Source organism: Dromiciops gliroides, chromosome 2, assembly GCF_019393635.1.
Source record: "Dromiciops gliroides isolate mDroGli1 chromosome 2, mDroGli1.pri, whole genome shotgun sequence".
Lineage (NCBI taxonomy): Eukaryota > Metazoa > Chordata > Mammalia > Microbiotheria > Microbiotheriidae > Dromiciops > Dromiciops gliroides.
Genome location: NC_057862.1, coordinates 30,479,130 through 30,495,215, shown reverse-complemented (window position 1 = coordinate 30,495,215; position 16,086 = coordinate 30,479,130). Strand labels below are relative to the sequence as shown.

Here is a 16,086-nt window from a genome sequence, read left to right as displayed (position 1 = left end):
TTCTTTCCATATTTCTATGCATTCTTCACCTATGTCATTTCTTATAGGTCAGTAACTTTCCATTATGGTCATACACCCTAATTTATTCATCACTTCTCCTATTGTTGGTAAACACTCTCTTTTATCCAGTCACCCTGTTCCAAGTGTTATTTTGCTAGCTTTCAATCATTTCTGCTTTGAAGTCTTCCTCATTCTTGATAATTCTTGCCTTCAGCTCTAGTTAAATTGGAGAGCTCATCCTTGTCAAAACGGGTCTGGAAAAAGCCAACCCACAGCCTTTATTCTGAGCTTTAGGACAGGCGAGTTTACAGGATTCTGGGTAAAGTATGTGTCTGGGCTTCCTCAATGAAGTATTTTCAGCAACAAGTTGTCAGTGAAGTCAGGGACTTGGTGGGTCAGGATTAGATACCACCCACCCTTGCCTGTGACCTCCCCTTTTCTCCCTCCTCTTTTTTTCCTCTCCTGTCCCACTGTCACTGCCTCTCAACTGGGTCCCCAGCCCCTCTGTGCCTGACTACCCAAGCCATTTGCTTTGCAAAGCTGCTTTCTGAACCAGGAGTGGACTTTTGGAAGATATCTCCTTTCTAGGAAGTAACTGAAAGGTAAGAGTCCAGTGGCTGGGGGAGGAAGTTACTAATGAAACGCTCTGAACTTGGGAGCAGTTTTGGGGTAAGGGGATTGGAGGGAATTCTGTTTGCTTCAGGAAAATTCATTTGTCCTCTTTCGTACATCCCAGGCTGAAAATGTTGGATTTCCTTCTGACCTCTAGGAGGCTGCTGTTATTTTAGAAAGCGCGAGTGTTTTGATTAGTAATGATGAGAAATGTAAACTTTTATGCTAATCTAAAAGTTATAAATAACCAGTAGAACTCTTGCCAGGGGAAGCTGGTAGGCAATGTCGTGCTCGGAATTCAGAGAGTTTTTAGCTATAAAAAGCGCATCGGACTATTCTCCAGGAGAAGATAAGATAGAGTCAGGATGTTCCTTTTTTGGGCAGGGTGCAGAGGCGAAGGGAAGCCAAGATGGGAATGTTGGAGTGGCTATACACTTGGATGCCATGCTTATAGAGAGCAAGTGTGAGCCTGTAAGGCAAGGGGTTACCCATGCTGGGAACGCTATTTGCGTAGATGCTTCAGTGGCTGTGTTTTTGATCATGTAAAATAACTCATAAGTTGTTATGAAGTTAGAAGGTTGAGAATCCAATCAAGAAATGCTTTGCCAACACTTGATAACTCAGCTCCCTCATGGGGGATGGGGGATGGTTGGGGTGGAGGTTTGGGGGTAAATTTATGGCAAGGAAAGACTTTGACCCTGCATCTGGAGCAAGAGATTAATCAATCAATAAACATTGATTAAATCCAGAGTTCCTGGAATCATATCCTTAAATTGTATGTCTGGCACTACCTGGATGACCTTGTTCAAGTCACTAGTCTGAGCCTCAGTTTCTTCATTTATAAAAGGTTGGCTTTGCATTAGGTGAATTCCAAGGTCCTTTCCAGATCTAAACGAAAAAAAACTCTATGAATCTGTCATAACGATATTTAATCATATTGAGAAGCAATGTGGCATAATGGACAGCTTGTGCAAAATTAGGAAAATCAGGATTCAAATCCCATCGCAGGCACTTATTAGTAGTTTGACCTTGGGTATTACAGCTTAATCTCTCTCTGCCCATGTTTTCTACATCTGTAAGACCAGGACAATAACAGCACCAACCTAACAGGCTTGAATCAGGGACCAAGCGAGCTAAAATGTATATAATACTGTTGCAAACCTGAAAATTAAGGCCTGGACAAGAAGGGATGAAGATAAAATGAAAAAAGAAACTTTAGGGTAGGCATTAGGCAGTTTCTTTTCTGGAAGGGTTATGGGACTGTGGCATATAATACTAGGGAGAGTTGCAGATTCTTGTCTAGAGAGTTTTCAGAAAAATAAATGGCTTACCCAGTACTACTTGACCTGAAGGATTTCATCTGGGATTGCCTGATTTCCTGGGGTGGGTTCAGCCCATTGAGTCATTAAAAGGCTTTCAAAGAACAGTTGTTGCATGTAGAAGGGGTTTATAGGATCATGGGGTTTAGAACTGAAAGGTCCCTTGGAGAACATCTATATTATTTTGTTTTCCTTTTTCTAGGTATAAAAATTCACCTGCATTTTTGAATATATTCCTCTTAAATATATTCCTTCTCTTCTATTCTGCAGATGGTGCCTGGTAACAAAGAGTTTTTAAAAAAATTAAAGAAAAAAAGTGTTCAGTGAAGTTAACCAGTATATGACAGTATATGCAATCTTCCACAACCATTGTCCTCACCTCTGCAAGTAAGGGAGGAGATATCTTCTCATCTTTTCTTTGGGGAGAGTGTGGCCATTCTAATTACACAAGAATCCTTGTGGTTGTTCTTTCCATTTAGATTGTTTTTCTGGCTCTTCCTACTTGATCCCCCCCACCCCCATTAGTTCACATATCTGTCTTCCTTTGTTGTGGAATATACTCCATTTTCCAGTTGTTAGCTTAGATAACTCAACGTTTTTATTGTTATTAATATTATTTTGCAGGGCACTTGGGGTTAAGTGACTTGCCCAGGGTCACACAGCTAGTAAGTGTTAAGTGTCTGAGGTCGTATTTGAACTCAGGTCCTCCTGAATCCAGGGTAAGTGCCTTATCCACTATACCACCTAGCTACCCCCGTTTTTATTGATTAACCTGTTTATTGGGCTACACTTTCTGTGATCCTGATCAAAGCATTTCAGGATTGTGAAGTCTTTCTAATTCAGACAAAAAATGGAGAAAGGTATCTAAATCTAGAACGTCTAAAGCCAGATCTTTTGAGAATGAAAACTGGGGCGTCTGGTGGTTGCTGAAGAAAAAGCCAGCAGCTATGGGAGCATTGAGGTGGCCCACCAAGGGTCACCTAGAGGTCACTTCTCCAGTTGGGTAACTGGCTCCTAAAGGCCCCTCATATCCCCTGAGAGTCTCATCTTCCTGGACACATAAAAGTGGAACAACCTATGGTTACTGCAGAAGGGTGAAACCTCTTGTAGTTACTGAGGGGAGAGGGAGAACTTGGAGAAGGTTCTCCCTTATGTTAACCCTAAGGACAGACAAAAATGGAAGCCTCAAGCTTAGTTTGCTTTTATGGCTTCTTTATCATTTCTTTCTTTCTTTCTTTCTTTCTTTCTTTCTTTCTTTCTTTCTTTCTTTCTTTCTTTCTTTCTTTCTTTCTTTCTTTCTTTCTTTCTTTCTTTCTTTCTTTCTTTCTTTCGTTTGCAGGGCAATGAGGGTTAAGTGACTTGCCCAGGGCCACACAGCTAGTAAGTGTCAGCTGTCTGAGTTCAAATTTGAACTCAGATCCTCCTGAATCCAGAGCCGATGCTTTATCCACTGTACCACCTAGCTGCCCCTTCTTTATCATTTCTTATAGGCAGAGTATATAGTCAACCTCTTCATTCATAGATGAGAATATGATGCCCAGAAAGGGGGGGGTCCCTTGCCCAAAGTCACACAGCTGGTACTAGGTCTGGAATCCAACTCCCCGCCCCGCCCCCAGCTCCAAATTCAATGCTCTTTCTGCTATACCATGTTCTCTCCAGTTCACCAACAGTCTTATTTGAATGATGCTGCAGTGCTTTCATGCTCATAGAATTTCCTTCTTGTTCTTTCTTTCTTTTCTAAAATTAGAGGTGGTAGTTCTAATTTGCTCACTTGAGAAATGAGATATAGTGTGTTGTTATTGTTCTTCATTCGTTTCTGACTCTTTGTGATCCCATTTGGGGTTTTCTTGGCAAAGATACTGGAATGGTTTGCCATTTCCTTCTCTAGCTTATTTTACGGGTGAGGAAACTGAGGCAAACAGAGTTAAATGACTTGCCCAGGATCACACAGCCAGTAAGTGTCTGAGGCCAGATTTGAGATGAGTCTTCCTGAGTCCAGGTCCAGTGCTCTGTCTACTGTGCCCCCTAGCAGCCTCCTGCACTGCCTAGCTGCCCCATGAATAGGATAAGGGTGAGTAAAGGAAGAAGCTGGAAGATTTCTTTGTGTTACAGAGATATGAGAACCAATAGACAAGAATGATAGTGGGTATTTGTATGATCCCAGAATCTCTGATTTGGGAGGGATCTCAAAGGTCTAATCCAAACCATACTTCATCAAGAATTCTCTCCTTAGGAATTCTAACTTGAAGCCTTTGTTTAGAGACCTCTAGATATTCCATGCCACCTTTGGGCAGCTCTCTGTGCCAGCCAACCTTTCCTGACATTGCTTTTAGATGTACCGAGTTCTTCTCATTCATCATTTCTTTTAATTCTCACAATCATCAATCAACAACCATTTATTAAGCCCTTGTTAATGAAGTACAAGTACCATTACCTTCTTTTACAGATGGAGAAACAGATTCAGGAGGAGATAAGTGGAAAAAGAAATATAAGGAAAAACTTCTGTTTTCTGTTCAGTAAAACTTCTTTAGGGCAGCTATGTAGTACAGTGGATAGAGTGCTGGGCCTGGAGTCAAGAAGACTCATGGTCCTGAGTTCAAATTTGGCCTCAGACACTTACTAGGTATGAGACCCTGGGCAAGTCATTTCACCCTATTTGCCTCAGTTTCCTCATCTGTAAAATGATCTGGAGACAGAAATAACAAACCACTCTAGTATCTCTGCCAAGAAAACCCCAAAGAGTCATAAAGAGTCAGACACAGCTGAACAACTAAATAAGAACAATAAGAATAACAACAAAACTCCCTTCACTTGGAGCTGTTCAACAGTATAATGGGCTGGCTGCTTCAGGTGGTTGTGAGCTCCCCTTCATTGAAGATCTTCAAGTAGAAGGTGGGTGGCCACTTGTCAGGATGTTGTAGAGGGGATGGTTGTTCAGGTACAGGTTGGACAAGATGGTGGCCGTTGAGGTCCTTTCTGACCATGATGCTCTGTGATTGGTTGTGTAGGATGTATAGTCAGATTTAAACATCGATCTCTGCAGAATCCATACCTATAATCTTTCATCTATACCATGAATTGGAGGGATGGGGAGTGGGGAAGGGGAATATAAGGCTATTTGGTTATTGTAGAATGGAGCAAGTCCAAGTTAAGACTATTAAAGATGGTGGGAGCCCATCACCTTTCCAAATCCCCAAAGCACTTAATTCTAAAGCATTTGCTGTGGTCTTTGTTTCAAACTCTATGTTCTGGAGTTTTGCTGTTAAGTGGAAGGGCCTATAGGGTTGTGAGGACAGGAGGAAGGTGGTTAGGAGGGAAGGAAGGGAGGAAGAAAGGAAGGATATTAAAAGTGAAAGAAGGGAGGAGTGTCTAGGAAAGAAAGAAGGGAGAGGTTGGGAGGAAATAGAGGAGAAGGGAGAGGATGGAAGGAAAGGACCCCAGGAGGGAAGAGGGGAGAAGGGAAGAGGAAGGAGATTACAAGGGGAAACAAAGAGGATAAGAGGAAGGAGGGAGGAGTATTCAACTTTCCACTCTCCATGAACTGTTGTTCGCAGACATTTATTCCCCTCTGGTGTAATAGGGATTAAAAACTGAGAGAGGAGTTGGCAGCTCACACTTGTCTGCAGAGAAAATATGTGTGCCGAAGTGAAGACATAAAAATAGTATTGATTTAAGGCTCTTGGGCTCCTGGGAATGCTTGTTGAGAGCTACCCGAAGCTGGCTTTGCAGCAAGGCTCACTGGGATGGTGGCTCTTAGGCCTGCTAGGCCCCTTGGCCAGTAGCCAGCTAGATTCCTCAGGCTGGGCTGTAGATCTAACTATGTAACTATGTATATCTAACTGTGATGTCATTTTGGCCTTCTGTCAGCAATGTCTTTCCCGGTAACAACAACAGAATACGTGCAAAACCATTTTACCCCTCTAAAGAGGGGGAGGTAAGAAAGATGTTAATGTTGACCCTCCCTGATATTTGCATATAAAAGAGGATTGGGAGTAGCAAGCTTAATTCATAGGAATGGAACTTTAATGGTGGAATTTCAGGCATTGTGGCAGATAATTATAGATTAGAAGAGCTGTAGATCTCACAGCGTAAGTCTTGGAAGAAGTCCAAGTACCCAAAAAAGGTTCAGTCTTCTGGGAGAGTGCCAATGGAATTAGGTCAGATCCCAGGTTCGCAAGGGCTCAGGCTTCTCTCTGCCAGTCTCTCTTCTCTCTGGCCATTTTGGTGCAAATTCAGACCAGGAGGGTTTGATCCAATGCAGAGGATGGCTGGGGGGTCCAAAGAAGCCCAGACTTGTAATGGGAATAGCAAAAGCCTAGGAGACAGAGATACTCTTGGATTGGTCCTCTGGCCCTTACACAGTTGGTGCTGAATGGACTTAACTCAGCTTCCCATGAGAATCAAGGAAGATCCAGGAAAGTAACTGATCTTTGATGTCTAGTTGATGAAGAGGATAAATACTACAACTTTTTAAATTTAATTTAATTTTTTAAAACACCCACTACGTGACAGTCCTGTGCTAGGAGATGGGAATACCGAAACCTCTGTTTGGTGGAAGGGTTCAGGCCATCCTTCCTTCATTCCTCTCCAGGCTCTGTTCTAGCTTCTTGGTCACCCAAGTGTAGCTGTGTCCCCACTTTACCCCCTTCCAATTTTCAATTCCCTTAGATGTGCACTTGAAGGCAGAGAGAGTTTTTCTTTTTGTTTGTATTTGTAGCCTGCACAAGTGCTATGAAGACAGTAAATGTTTAATAAATGCTGGGTGATTTGATAGGACAGTCTCAGTTCTCTAGAAACTTGTCATTAAAAAAAGCAAAGGAAATTAGAAGGAAGGGCTGATTCAGGAGGAGAAAGGATGAGTCTGGTTTTGGACTTGTTTAGTTTGAGTTATTCATGTGAAATCCAAATGGAAATGTCCACTCTGCAGTTGGAAGCTGAGGAGAGGTTGGGTGAAGAGAAAGATTTCCGGGCCATATGCCTAGAGGTGATGATCAGACACATGAGAGAGGATGATACTACCAAGGGAGAGAGTGTAGAGAAAGGGAGGGGAAGGATTTTGGAGGATATTTATAACTGGAGGCAGGAGGAGGAAGTAGAAACAGTAGAGAGATTGATTGGTCTAATAGATAGAAGGACCTCAAAGTGTCACAGAAGACAAGGGAGGAAAGAGAATTTTTATGGGGAATGGATATAATGGATGGTAGTTGCAAAGTGGCCAGTGTGAGCTTGATGTGAGGCAGTGTGGTACAGTGGAAAAAACACTGAAGGTAAAGTCACAGGGCCTGTGTTTGGAAACTTGATCCTTGGGGGATCTTGGGCAAGTGGCTTCACTTCTCTAGGCCTCTGATCCTCATCTAGGAAATGAAAAGGTTGGATTGCCTGCTCTCTAAGGTCCTTTTTGGGTATAAAGCTATGGAAAGACAGAGTTGACCCAGAAGTGAATAGGCTGCCTTAGAAAGCAGTGGGTTCTTTTCTTTTTTTTTTATTAGAAAGCTCAAAGAAATGGCTAGATGAGTACAAGAAGGTTGGGCTCCAGTGGAGATCAGACACTGGACTCCATGCTGTGCCCAGAACAAGGCATTTTGTCCCAACCGTGGGCATTTCCCTAGTTCTTCCCCATGTCTGGAATACTCTTCCTTCTCAATATCCATCTCTTGGTTCCTTCAGGCCTCAGTTGAAATCCCATCTTCTACAAGAAACCTTTCCTGACACCCCCTAATGTGGTGCTTCCACTCTCTTGATAAGCTTCAATTTATCCTGTATATATATATATATATATATATATATATATATTTTTTTTTTTGCATAGTCATTTGCATGTTGTCTCTTCTATTGAGGTGTGAGCTCCTTGAAAGCAGGGACTGTCTTTTGCCTTTCTTTGTAGTCCAAATAAACCAGAGAATACAATGTTCATACTGTCTTTATATTTCATGTTGCCTTGTAGTTTTGAAACCTCAGATACAATAATTCTTTCTTGAAATTAAAATAATTATCACTTTGTATTAAATATACAAAATATGTCAAAATTATAATGAAAGTAAAATCAAATGGACCTTGTTTCAATTAATATAAATGATAATATTTTCATATTAAAATTCAATACCTTGTCTTTTTATACAATGGTTTATGACAACTTAAACACAAAACAACTTCAAAAAGTACAAAATGAAAATATTCCATTCTATGCACAATCTATCCAGCCTGTAACATATTATTATATGACAGTAGACACTGTCCCATACAATATGAGTTAGTGTCCATGATGTTGACCATCAATCTACCCCTTTCTTAGGAGAATTTTAAAATTAAAGTAATAACATTAATGATTATGGCATATATTTAAAAACAGAAGAAAAAGTACCTTATTTTGTGAATTATTTTTTCCATAAAAGAATTTTATTATTTTCCAGTTACATGTAGAGATAATTTTCAACATTTGTTTTTATAAGATTTCTAATTTAAAATTTTTCTCCCTCCCTTCTCTTTCCCCTCCTCAAGACAGCAAGCAATCTGATATAGGTTATAATTGTACAATCACATTAAACATATTTCTGCATTAGTCATACTGTGAAAGAAGAATCAGAGTAAAAAGGAAAAACCTCAAAAAAGAAAAACAAAAAAAAATAGAAATAGTATGGTTCAATCTGCATCTAGATTCCATAGTTCTTTTTTTCTGGATTTGGAGAGCATTTTCCATCATAAGTCTTTTGGAACTATCCAGGACCATTGTATTGCTGAGACGAGTCAAAGCTATCACAGTTGATCAATACACAATGTTGTTGATACTGTGTACAATGTTCTCCTGGTTCTGCTCATCTTATTCAGCATCAGTTCATGTAAGTCCTTCTAGGTTTCTCTGAAATCTGCCTGCTCATTGTTTCTTACAGCACAATAGTATTCCATTACACTCATATGCCACAACTTGTTCAGTCATTCCTCAATTAACGGACATCCCCTCACTTTCTAGTTCCTTGCCACCACAAAAAGAACAGCTATAAATATTTTTGTATAAATGGGTCCTTTTATCTTTTTTATGATCTCTTTGGGAAAAATACCTAATAGTGGTATTTCTGGGTCAAAGGGTATGCACAGCTTTATAGCTCTTTGGGTATAGTTCCAAATTGCTCTCCAGAATGGTTGGATCAATTCATAGCTCCACCAACAATGCATTAGTATTCTAATTTTTCCACAGCTTCTCCAATATTTATTTTCCTTTTTTGTTATATTAGACAATCTGATAGGTGTCAGGTGGTATCTCAGAGTTGTTTTAATTTGTATTTCTCTAATCAATAGTGATTTAGAGCATTTTTTCATCATTGATTTCTTCATCAGAAAACTGCTTGTTCATATCCTTTGACCATTTCTCAATTGGGGAATGACTTGGATTCTTATAAATTTGATTTAGTTTCTGATATATTTTAGAAATGAGTCCTTTATCAGAAATATTGGCTATAAAAATCGTTTCCCAGCTTTCTTCCTCCCTTCTAATTTTGGATGCATTGCTTCTGTTTGTACAAAACCTTTTAAATGTAATGTAAACAAAATCATCCATTTTGCATTTCATAATATTCTCTATCTCTTGTTTGATCATAAACTGTTCTCCTTTCCATAAATCTGAGAGGTAAACTATTACTTCCTTTCCTAATATACCTATGGTATCACCTTTTATATTTAAATCATGTACCCATTTTGACCTTGTTTTAGCATAAGGTATAAGATCTTGGTCCATGCCTAGTTTCTGCCATACTATCTTCCAGTTTTCCCAGCAATTTTTGTCAAATACTGAGTTCCTATCCCACAAGCTGGAGTCTTTGGGCTTATCAAACAGTACATTACTAAAGTAATTTACTGCTGTGTCTCTTGTGCCTAACCTATTCCATTGGTCCACCACTCTATTTCTTAGCCAGTACCAAATAGTTTTGATGACTGCTGTTTTATAGTAAAGCTTCAGATTTGGTACAGCTAGCCCATTCCTGTGCATTTTTTTTTCATTAGTTTCCTTGATATTCTTAACGTTTTGTTTTCCAGATGAATTTTGTTTTTATTTATTTTGTGAATTATTAAGAATTTAGGTAAAACACCCAGAATTTTTAAGCAGTCAATGTGTGATATACTAGAAATTCGAAGAAGAAAATTCAGGACATCAAAAACAGTTAATTGCTGCCTAAGAACACAGAGAGCAATCTGCTAATATCAGTATTTAAAGATTAATTTTCTCAAACTGAAATGTAATTCATGTCATAAAAATGACATATATGTGAGAGGTCAAAAGAAAATCTTAAATTCATTAATGAAGTTTTGGTACTTACTTACTGTTATTGTTATTCACACTACCCATCTTTGAGTGACTCTGTTAACATAGCAATAATTCTCACAACACATTTCTCTATAGAGTAGGGTCTGCTAACAATACATGAAGGTCTTGTTCATTTCTCCACTCTGAGCACTTAAGTGATTTGATGAAAATTCAGGGCAATTGGAAGTTGTGCTGTGGAACATTTTGGGTGAATTTGAAATTATTTTCTGGGACTGTTTGCCATATGGGAATCTCGGGCTATCACTAATCTGTGTAATCCAGGATAATTGGCTGGCCTAATTTAGATCTATGCAAACATTCCCATATTCCATCCAGAATGTTGCATATAAATAAGATCACTTTTTAAAAATTAATAAAGTATTTTTTTCTCATTACATGTAAAGATAGTTCTCAACTTTTGTTTATATAAGCTTTCCAATTTCAGATTTTTCTCCCTCCCTCCCCTCCCTCCCCCCTCCTCTAGACAGCAGGTAATCTGATATGGGTTATATATATATATATATATATATATATATATATATATATATATATATACATATACACACACATAATAACATTAAACATATTTCTGCATTAGTCATGTTATAAGAGAAAAATCAGAGCAATGATGAAAAACCTCAAAATAGAAAAACAACAGCACTGAAAACAAAAGAAATAGTGTTGTTCATTCAGCAAAGAAGATCACATTTGCTTGGTTGTGGAGGCCATTAATAATAATTTCATTTTGATCTTAATTTTTGTTCCTTTGCTTAGTGGGATCCCATGGAAGGCAGGGCCCCCTCATTTAAGAGCATGGGACCAGGGGCTCAGATTGTCCAGATCTAAAGGTGCTATTGCTAGAAGGGGCCTCAGAGGCCACATTGTACAACCCTTTCATTTAATTTTATTTTTTATATTTAACAAAAGAAGTTTAACCAATAACAGCATGGAAAGGATATTCAGGAAGGATTCAGGGTTGGTTCAGTTGGTGACAGCTCCCACCACTGCATAAACAGGTGCACCCCTGTTGACCCATGTCAACATGGGTGGGATGCCCATCAAGTCTGATGTTCACCAAATTGTAGGATGGGATTCTATGCTTTAGGTGATCAGGGAGATACATCCACTGTCTAGACTTGAGGACCACTTCATTGTCTTTCAAAGAACCCCTTCATCTTACATATGAGTGAGCTGATGACCAGGGAGGTTGTGATTTACCCAAGGTCACACAGATAATAAGCATCACAAGTGGGTTTAAACCATGGTAATTTGACTCTTCTCATCATATCATGCTGCATCCCAATGAATTAGTGACAGGTAAGGCAGCAAGACCCCCCTTTCCTGATACAAGAATCCTCTCTACAATGTCTTTGATAAGTGATTGGCCTCTGCTTGAACAAATCCATTGTCAGGGACGTCCTTACCTTTTGGAGCAGACCAACCCCTTCTGAAATTAGGTCAAGCATTTGGACAAACTTGTTGGATGCCAGAATCAAGACTGAACACTTTTCTGGACAGGTGGGAATAATGGGCCTAATGAATAATGAAACAGTTATAATCTAACAGGGATAATGTGTTGTTACTGTGTTGTACTTTGTGTGAGTAGACCACATCCGACAGCATCTATTGCTCAGTTTCAGGTACCATGTTTTAAGAGGGAAATTGACCAAGAAGGGTGTGTCCTGAGGATTCCATAGAGGGTTATGAACAATGGAAAGAATGGGAGGTTTAACCAAGAGAAGAAAAGACTTGTGGGTGATTTCTGTCTTTAAATATTCTAAGGGCTTTTATGTAGAAAAGGCATTAATTAGCTAGCTCCAGAGAGTAGAACAAGGAATAATGCGTGGAAGGCAGAGTTTGGCTTTCTTTGAGTGAGGACTTTTTAACAACGAGAGCAGGTCCAAAAATGGAATGTCTTGCCTTAGGTAGGATACAATGAATCCCCTATTGCTCAAAGCATTTAGAAGCTGGATGAGCCCCTGTCTGGGAAGGGGTACAAGGGACTCTTGAAGAAGGAAGGAGTGGGACTATATAACCCTTAAGTCTACTTTCAGCTTTATGAGTCAATGATTCCATGAGTTATCATTGTCTTATTTGCTCCATTTCAGTTGGTACAACCTGAAATGACATGACTTTTTTGGATGGCTATGTTTCACATTGACTCAGACTGAGCGTGGAGTTAATGGAAATCTCTAGCTATTCGAAACATGACCTGCTGTTAAGTCAGTCACTTTCAAAATATCCTTCTTGAAGTCTTTGTTTTTAACCTAAGTGCAGGGATTTAAAACCATTCAATTCAATCTTGCTAGTTGGAATCCATCATTTGAGTGGGTCTCTTGAGGTTTTAGAAACCTGCTTCAGTCATCCCATGTATTAGCTCTTTGTGACAGCTAGAGGTGGTGCAGTTGATAGAACTCTGGGCCTAGAGTGAAGAAGATCTGAGTTCAAATGTGACCACAGACACTTCCTACATGTGTGATCCCAGGCAAGTCATTAACCTCTGATTGTAAAATGTGGATAATAGCACCTATCTTGTGAGGATCAAATGAGATAATATTTGTAAAACCCTTAGTGCCTGGCACATAGTAGGTGCTATGCAAATGCTTATTCTCTTTCCCCTGTTTGTGTTATTTATTATCTTATCATTGCGAACCTGAGTCAGAGCCCTTCATGTCAGGGGACATTTTGGGGGGAATCTCACTTCTCTGGCTTATTCAACTAAACAAATATTTAAGTGTGTGAGGCCCTGAGCATCCAAAGATGACAACAGAATGGTCCCTGTTCTTAAGGAACTTGCGTATTACTGGGTCAATAGAATGCGGATATAAGTAAGCACATGCTGAATATATGCAGAGAAGTATAACGTCGTTTTGTGGTTGAGACATTGTTAATAACTGGAGAAGATCAGAAAAGTCCACTTGTAGGGAGTGACACCTGAACCACACTTTGAAGGAAGCTAGGGATTCCATGAGGTAAAGGGGGGGCACTGAAGACATTGGGGAACCAGAGAGGTGGGATATGGTGTACAATAGCCTCTTCATTTACTCAATCAGTCAATAAGCATTTATTAAGCACTTACTATGTGTCTGGTACTGTGCTGAGCACTGAGAATACAAAAAGAGGCAAAAGACAATCCCTACCCTCAAGGAGCTTGCAGTCTAATGTTCATCCACTTAAATATGAACATGTTATCATCCAGTCTACATTTCCCCACCTTGCTCACAACAATATGTTGGCAGACATCTTGCTGAAATCAAGGCACCCTAAATTGGTAGCATCCCCTGACCCAAGAACCCAGTAATCCAATCCAAAAGGGAAGTCAGGTCACTTGGGCTTGAATTCTTCTTAGTGAATCTATACTGTAGCTTAATCATGAACCCTTTCCATGCTGGCCTCTCAACCTTAGTAACCCTTTTCAGGTACAGACTAAGCTTCTCAGAGTGGGAAATGAGGCTTCGTGTGGGAAAATGGGGTTAGACCAACTGAGCCATATAAAGTGGGTCTCATTCATTCCCCAAACTATCATCAGCAATTCTGTGTATTGTTCTGGGCATAATTTAGAAGTTCATAAGATCATTGGATTTAGGGCTTTAAAGGAATTCAGGTCAACCTGCCTATTTTGCAGAAGGAAACTAAATCCCAGAGAGATTAAATAGCATCTTGGATTATTTTATTTTATTTTTTTTGGTGAGGTAATTGGGGTTAAGTGACTTGCCCAGGGTCACACAGCTAGTAAGAGTAAGTGTTAAGTGTCTGAGGCCGGATTTGAACTCAGGTACTCCTGACTCCAGGGCCGGTGCTCTATCCACTGCGCCACCTAGCTGCCCCTTGCGCCACTTAGCTGCCCTGAGGAGCGTCTTGGATTATTGCCTTCACTTCCTCACATACTACTTGGCTTTTAATCCCACCACTCAACTGACACTTCTCTCTCCAAAATTACCAGATGGACTTCTACCTGATAAATCTGGTGGCCAATTCTCTAAGTATTATGGCAGCTCTGTGGCACAGTGGATGGAGTGCTGGCCTTGGAATTAAGATGAGTTCAAATCCTGCTTACTTAATTGTGTGACCCTGGGGCAAGTCACTTAATTTCCCTTGTTCTCATCTTCCTCATCTGGAAAATGAGGAGATTGAGAGCCATTATCTCACAGTATTGTTATGAAGACCAAGTGAGATAACATGCAAAATGTGTTGCAAACTTGAAAATATATAAATGCAAGCTGTTATTATAAACTGCTTTGGCTCTCAGTTAAGTTTCCCCATATGTAACTCAATCTGGCTTTCCAAATTGATTTTATATGAGCCCCCCCCCCTTTATAAACTCTATATTCCAGCCCAAATGGACTATTAGCCATTCCCCAAACTTGATACTTCTTTTCCCACCTCTGGGCATTTCCATGATCCTTTTCCCATCTCTGGACTTCTCTCCCCCTCTCCTCATCTTTCACCTCTCAGAAACTTCTCTAAAACAGATAAGGCATCATCTTCTTTGTGAAACTTTCCTTGGTTCCCACAGTTGCATTCTCTCTTCTGTTTCAGTTTTCCTTAGACTACACCTATAATATAGAATGGAATCTTCCTGAGAGTAGGATCTGTTTTCTTTGTCATGGTATCCCTAGCACCTGGCACATAGTAATGAATTGGTCATTAATAAATAGCTGCTGACTTGAATTACCTGTGTTCACACCTGTGTGCACAGAGACAGTTCAGAGTCCAATTTCATGTCTTTTGATTCCGAATCCAGAGATCTGTCCTTTGTTCTCTGCTGGGGGTCTAAGTACAGGGGACACGTTTCTGACTCAACATCAGCAGAAAACATTGAGAGCTCTTCTTCATTTTGTCTTCTAGCTTTCTTTGTCTTTTCACCATATTGTTTCTTCCTCTTGGCAATGGAGACTTTGGAGATTGGGGATTTTTAGAGGGAAAATTGGACTCATGAAAAAGTCCCCAGGATAAATTGGTCAGGAAATCTATTTCTAGTTAGGTTTTTTTGTGTGTGCTTATCTTTGGAAATACCAACTGTGGGAGAAACTGGTCTCTTCCTCTCCAGCTAATATAGCCTCAGCAACTGGGCGGCTCTCTTCCCAGGAATGAAGATGGTTGGCACAATTCCCCGAGTCTTGGGAAATGTAGAAATTTCAGTTTTGGTTTTACTGTCCTAACTCAAACAGGGCTTTTTCTCTCCAAAGCGATCCACTCCCCTCCATCCTATAAAGTTATGATTTAATAAGATACCTTAGGCATCTTTTCACTTTCTTTAGTAAGCATTTGTTACAATGTTAGAAGTCAAATAGAGTGTCTCCCTACTGTTCCACATATCCACAGAGGGTCCTGGATTCCATGTTGGCTGATGAAAAATTGCTCTTAGTAGTGGAGCAGGTGATGGTCTTTAGGGCAATAAATATATTGGGTAAGCTTTTGTGGATTTAATTACTCTTTTCCCAGAGGCTCTCCCTACTCTAACACTTTATAATCTTCAACCAGTAGAAAGAGTGTGAGATTTTGGAGTGAGTGAACCTGAGTTCAATACCTGGATCTACTTCTTACTAGCCATGTGACCTTGGGTAAGTCATTTCTCTTCTCTTAACCTTAGCCTGCTCATCTTTGCCCCAAGCAGGTTGGACTAGGTGACCTTCTAACCCTAAACATTTGCTCCTTATCTCAGAGAGACCTTTAGTCTCATAACAATTTTATCTCCACTATATTTCAATGGGATTTGGCCCAGGCAAGCAAATCATGATAAACAGAAAAAAGAAACAAAAATTATTGTTGTCAGTTAATAGTATCATATTTTCCCTATGTGTGTGGTTCTGTATTTATTTTATAGTGTATAACATCTCTATCCAAGAGAGATACTGT

At 39.8% G+C, this 16,086-nt stretch overlaps 1 protein-coding gene across 1 annotated transcript in view; it reads left to right on the top strand.

The window, feature by feature from the left end:
- Nucleotides 1–353: 353 nt before the first annotated feature.
- The window catches only part of CTNNA3 (catenin alpha 3), a 2,043,451-nt gene continuing 2,027,718 nt past the window's right edge, over nucleotides 354–16,086 (top strand). The window contains exon 1 of the mRNA XM_043982624.1: nucleotides 354–602. The gene's annotated coding sequence lies outside the window, so the exon portion shown is untranslated. The remainder of the gene's footprint in view (nucleotides 603–16,086) is intronic.